General features: G+C 52.2%; 1 pseudogene; it reads left to right on the top strand.

Annotated features, from left to right (window-relative positions):
• The window catches only part of LOC108533919 (TIMELESS-interacting protein pseudogene), a 9,149-nt pseudogene extending 3,110 nt beyond the window's left edge, over positions 1-6,039 (top strand).
• The last annotated feature ends 452 nt before the right edge of the window (positions 6,040-6,491 follow it).

Genomic DNA, 6,491 nt, shown 5'->3' with positions numbered 1-6,491 from the left:
AAAAAAAAAAAAAAGTGTTCCTATTTCTCCACATCCTCTCCAGCCCCTGTTGTTTCCTGACTTTTTAATGATCCCCATTCTAACTGGTGTGAGATGGTATCTCATTGTGGTTTTGATTTGCATTTCTCTGATGGCCAGTGATGATGAGCATTTTTTCATGTGTCTGTTGGCTGCATAAATGTCTTCGAGAAGTGTCTATTCATATCCTGTGCCCACTTTTTGCTGGGGTTATTTGATTTTTTCTTGTAAATTTGTTTAAGTTCTTTGTAGATTCTGGATATTAGCCCTTTGTCAAATGGGTAGATTGCAAAAATTTCCTCCCATTCTGTAGCTTGCCTGTTCACTCTGATGGTAATTTCTTTTGCTGTACAGAAGCTCTTTAGTTTAATTAGACCCCATTTGTCAATTTTGGCTTTTGTTGCCATTGCTTTTGGTGTTTTAGACATGAAGTCCTTGCCCATGCCTATGTCCTCAATGGTATTGCCTAGGTTTCATTCTAGGGTTTTTGGTCTAACATTTGAGTCTTTAATCCATTTTGAGTTAATTTTTTATAAGGTGTAAGGATGGGATCCAGTTTCAGCTTTCTACATATGGCTTGCCAGTTTTCCCAGCACCATTTATTAAATAGGGAATCCTTTTCCCATTTCTTGTTTTGTCAGGTTTGTCAAAGATCAGATGGTTGTAGATGTGTGGTATTATTTCTGAGGGCTCTGTTCTGTTCCGTTGATCTATATCTCTGTCTTGGTACCAGTACCATGCTGTTTTGGTTACTGTGGCCTTGTAGTATAGTTTGAAGTCAGGTAGCATGATGCCTCCAGCTTTGTTCTTTTAGCTTATGATTGTCTTGGCAATGCACATGCCCAGTTAATTTTTGTATTTTTAGTATACACGGGAAGTGGGAGGGGCGGGAGAGAAAGAAGGGATGAGAAAGCCTAGGCTAGAGCCAGGTGGAGCACAAGGCAGGGGCCTTCTCCCCAGTTCTCCTGCCTCCCTGTCCTGCACACACAGCCCAGGCTCACAGGCCAGGGAGGGCGGCTGGGACAGGCCTCGTGTGGGTCTGTTTCCCACCTCCCAGAGGAGAAAGTGGGGATGAGTCACAACCAGGAGACCTGGTAGGACACAGCAGGAACTTCTTGATTAAACAGCAGAGCATGGGCTGGGTGCCGTGGCTCACGCCTGTACTCACACTCATCCCAGCACTTTGGGAGGCTGAGGTAGAAGGATTGCTTAATCCCATGAATTTAAGACCAGCCTGGGCAACATAATGAGATCCTGTCTCTACAAAAATAAAATAAAATAAGCAGCAGAACAGTCCCACAGGGAAGGGGCCTCCTCCTAGGAGCCCTGGCCTTACCCGAGGCAAGGGACTGGCCACCATGACCTCTCAAAGGGCACAGGCTACATGGTGTTTCTTGGGGTTGATGGCACCCCATGGGGAAGGTGGGTTTTCTGCTCTGTGCCTCAGTTTCCCTCTGTGAGGCAGAGTTGTGTTTAGTGTCCTGGGTTTAATGACAGGGCAGGGTGGGGGATGTGTAGCCCAAGCCTGGAGGGCGATGTCTCTGCATGTCCATGTCCGGGTGGGCCCTGAGGCCTCCTCCTCCCCATCCCCAGCCTTTGTTCCAGGAAAGGCAGGAAAAGGCAGCTGGAGGAGAAGGGTGGAGGGCTGGAGCCCGCAGAGTGTTTCCAGGGAAAAAGTGATCTTTCCACGGAACGGCCAGCCAGTGCCACCCTCCACCCCACTCCCACCCACCCTTCCCCTCCCGCCCGCGCCTCCATTTCTTCCTCCCTCAACTTTTGCAGAGGAGCGCCAGCAGCTTGAAAAACCCATGCTTTCTTCTCCCAGCTCCACCCTCTAGCATCTGCGCCCCCAGGCACCTGCGGGGCCAGGGCAGGGGTGTGTGAGAGCAGCTGTAATGTGTGCGGTGGTATGAGGCAGTGTGTGTGGAATTAGTGTGTATTGAGAGTGCTGGTGTGGCTGTTGGTGATGTGTGAGAGTAAATGTGGTGGAGTGTGAGGAATGGTGTGTACTTGGTGTGTTGTGATGTTGTGTTTGAGTCGTGAGATGTGGTGTATGGGTGTCATGGTGTCTCTTTGAGTGTGCATGGTGGTTTGGTGTGAGTGTGCGTCAGATGTGTATAAGCGTGAATGTGTGGTTTGAGTGTGAGTAGTGCTTGTCGTGAGCTGTGAGCGTGCGTGTGGTGCTGTGTGAGTGTGCGTGTGTTTGTGTGTGAGTGCGCATGTGTGAGTGTGGCGTGATGTGTCTGAGTGTTGGGCGTTGCGTGTGTGCTTGTGAGTGTCGTGTGGTGTTGTTGTGACGTGTGGCATGGTGAGTGTGAGCGTGCATGTGTGAGTGTGAGCCGTGCGTGTCGCTGCTTGTGATAGTGCGTTGTGGTGTTTGAGTGTGCAAGTGTGAATGTGTGAGTGTGAGGTGCATGGTGTGAGTGTTGAGCGTCGCATTGTGCTGCTTGGTGGTGGTGCGTGTGTGTTGGAGTGGCACGTGTGCACCTGTGTCGACGTGTGAGCGTGGGCACTGTGTGGAGTTGTGGAGGTGCCTGTGTGCTTGGGAGTGTGCGTTGTGTGTGGCAGATTAAGCATTGTGTGAAGTGTGAGCGTGCATGTGTGTTGTGCACGTGTGGCGTGTGTGTGTTTGTTGAGTGTGAGTGTGCATGATTCAGTATGTGAGTGTGAGGGATGTCGTGAGTGAGCGTTGGCATGTGGTGTGCTCCTGGAGTGTGCGTTGTCTGTGTTTAGAGGTGTGAGTGCTGTTGTTTGAGTGTGAGTGTGCATGTTGTGAGTGTGGGGAGGCGTGCATGTAGTGCTTGTGCAGTCGTGCCGTGTGTGTTTGTGCGTGGAGTGTGCATTGTCGTGAGTGGTGAGCGCTGCATGTGTGCTGTGAGCGTGCATGGTGTGAGTGTTGGCTGCACTGTGTTTTGTTACGTGAGTGTGCGTGTGTGTTTTGTGTGTGAGTGTGCATGGTGTGAGTGTTGAGCGGTGCATGTGGTGAGTGTGAGGTGCATGTGTGCTTGTGGATGTGCGTGCTGTGTTTGAGTGTGCACCGAGTGTGCATGTTGCGGTCGGTGAGCCGTGCATGTGTGCTTGTTGAGTGTGCGGTTGTGTGTTTGTGTGTGAGTGTGCATGTGTGAGTGTGAGCGTGCATGTGTGCTTGTGAGTGTGCGTGTGTGTTTGAGTGTGAGTGTGCATGTGTGAGTGTGAGCGTGCATGTGTGCTTGTGAGTGTGCGTGTGTGTTTGTGTGTGAGTGTGCATGTGCATGCATGGCTGCCGCTGACATAACCCAGGTGCATGTGAGGACATGGGAGTAGCGTGGCCATCACCTGTAGTAGATGCTGGAGAGAAGCAGGGTGCATAAAGGGGGAAGGAAACGGGCCTGAATCCACCCCCTGGAGCCTCAGTTTTGCCACCTGTATGTGGGGTGGCACTGGCCCTGCTTTGCTAGGGCTGATGAGTCCCAGGGAAGCCAAGGTGCAAAGGGCAGGAACAGGTCTTGGTCCTCCTGGCTACCAACTGCGCTCATAGCAACCTTCGAAGCAGGTACTGCTATTGTCCCTTCATCCCACGTGGGGTGTCCGAGGCTCAGGGGTGTCAAGTGGCTTGCAGCTGGCAAGTAGCTGACTTGATACCAGAACTCAGGTCTGCCTCACTTCAGGGCATCTCTCCCAACCCTGCGGTGCTGCCCCAGGTCACACCGAGGCCTGACCACCTCATCCTCCCTCCAGGCTCTGGGATTCAGTTCCTGTCCCCTGGGCAATTAGCTGCTCCTCCTCTGCCTGTAGGGCCTGAGGCCCTTCCTTGACTCAGGGATGTTCAGCAGGTTGTCCCAGGCCAAAAAATCTCCTCAGGTCACCTGGTCCAACACCTTGTCATTCATTTGGTTAACCCCGAGGCCCCAGGCCTAGTGCTTAAGGTTGCAAAGTACATCCGGCCAGAGCTGGGGCTCCAGCCCCCTGCCTGGTGGTCCAGGAATGAGCTGTTTTTCTCCCTTCCTTCTCCCAGGCAGATTGGCTCCTGGAGGGGCTGTCAGCATAGACACACCCCCCTTCTTCTCTCTCCTCCGCCGTCCCCAAGCCCCACCGCCGTTTCCCTGCCCTCCTCGAGGTTCCCGGACATCCCTCCCTGTCCCTGGGCATGGATCCCTGTTGGGATTCATGGATCCCATAGGCTGCTCTGAGGGACACAGGCCTTCCCCAGCCCCCATGTCTGCCCACTCCTCCCAGTATAAACACCACGGTTAATAATGTATATTTGCCCAGGGGCACGCAGCCTCTCAACAGCAAGCCCGTAACTTCCAACCAGCGCCACATGGAGGGTGTCAGAGGACTGCTGGGACATTAGTGCCCTGTGCCTGACACGGGCCTCACGGGCCAGCACGCCCCAGGTGGGCCAGCCTCATTGCGTTGCACAGCCACAGCAGGTCCACCTCCCTTTATGGTGTATGGTTGTAAAATGGGTGACCCAGAAAACTCCTTTTAAACTATTTTGAAATTTCTGATGTTGAGGCTCCTGCATACATCGTCTTCTATCGTGTAAACCTAGGTACTTGAAACCAGCCCCTTGGTTGGTCTGGCTGGAAGCCAACCCAGCACCACTGGGGGTCGGGGGGATGCTGGGCCAGCAGGAAGTGGCAAGAACAGTGGTGCCCAAAGGCCAGGTGTGGTGGCTCATGCCTGTAATCTCAGCACTTTGGGAGGCCGAGACGGGCGGATCATGAGGTCAGGAGTTCGAGACCAGCCTGGCCAACAGAGTGAAACCCCATCTCTACTAAAAATACAAATACAAAAAAAAAAAAAAAAAATTAGCCAGACGTGGTGATAGGTGCCTGTAATCCCAGCCACTCTGGGGCTGAGGCAGGAGAATTGCTTGAACCTGGAAGGCGGACGTTGCAGTGAGCCGAGATTGCACCATTGCACTCCAGCCTGGCAACAGTATGAGACTCGGTCTCAAAAAACAAACAAACAAACAAAACACCCCCCCCCCAAAAAAACAGTGTCGCCATACCCATTATTGCCTTTTCCCTGAGTCCAATCCACCACTCCCCTGCCCCAGAGGTTTTTTCTCCTCTTCTCGCCATACCGGTACACCCCACAGGTTAGGGTTTATCTGGTGAGATTGCGGGTGCCATAAAGATAAGAAAGGATTGTATTGATTCATTATGTTGATTGATTTCAACTCTGGACTCCATAGAACTAAATTGGAATCCTGATTCTGCCACTTACTTGTGATTTCGAGCAAGCAATACTACCTCTTAGGACCTGTTTCTTCATTTGTAAAGCAGGCTGTTATCCATTCATTCACATCCACGCATTCATCCATCCACTCACCTGTGAATCCACTCACCCACTCACTCACTCACCCGTCCATTCATTTCTTGATATGTACTAAGGGCCAGGGTCTGGCCCAGGTCCTAGAAGGTGAAACGGGCTCATGAAGACTAGATCTGTTATCATATAGTCCTTATTTCCATGATGAAACATATTTCTGGGCTGGGCGTGGTGGCTTACACCTGTAATCCCAGCACTTTGGGAGGCTGCGGCAGGCAGATCACTTGAGGTGAGGGGTTCGAGACCAGCCTGGCCAACATGGTGAAACCCCGTCTCTACTTTAAAAAAAAATGTAGCTGGGTGTGGTGGTGGACACCTGTAATCCCAGCTACTTGGGAAGCTGAGACAAAAGAATCGCTTGAACCCAGGAGGTGGAGGTTGCAGTAAGCCGAGATTGCGCCACTGCACTCCAGCCTGGGCGACAGAGCCAGACTCCACCTCAAAAAGAAAAGAAAAAGAAACATATTTCTGAATTTTACAGACCTAGACTTCAAATGAGCACTGTAAATATCAAAAGGCAATGCTTAGGCCAGTGATATATATCTGCCCGGGGCCATGCGGCCTCTCAACAGCCATTACCCCTGCAAGCCCATATAACAACCTGCCAGCGCCACATGGATTGTGTCAGAGGATGCTGGGCGGTTGCTGCCCCTGCCCGACACCAGCCTCATGGGCCAGCACGCCCCAGGTGGGCTGGCCTAACCACCTCATGTGGCCACAGCAGTGTATAGTTGTGACCTTTGCAGTGTATGGTTGTAAAAATGGGTGACCCAGAAAAATGCCTTTTAAACTATTTTGAAACTTCTAATATTGAGGCTCCTGCATACGCATAGTCTTCTATGGTGTAAACCCTAAAGCTGTCACTGGGGCGGGGAATGGAGCTGAGCAGTCCCTTGGCTGAGCCAATGTGGGGAGGCTTCCAGGAGGAGGGGTTTTGGGGAGCTGTGTGCCAGTCTAGAGGTGACTCGTTTAGGGATGATGCCTAAGGCATGGAGGGGAGTGGAAGGTGGCCGGGGCCTGGGAAAGATCCAGAACCAGAACTTCTGCCCAGAGGCCCATGGCCTTCCCAGAGCCTGCTGGACACCCAGCCAGGCTGGCCAGCACAACCAAGGGCAGGGAGGATGGGATGCAGCCACAAGATGAGGCCCCAGGCT

The sequence above is a fragment of the Rhinopithecus bieti genome, unplaced genomic scaffold (assembly GCF_001698545.2).
Source record: "Rhinopithecus bieti isolate Rb0 unplaced genomic scaffold, ASM169854v2 scaffold_11161, whole genome shotgun sequence".
Lineage (NCBI taxonomy): Eukaryota > Metazoa > Chordata > Mammalia > Primates > Cercopithecidae > Rhinopithecus > Rhinopithecus bieti.
This window is presented reverse-complemented; position numbering and strand designations above follow the sequence as displayed.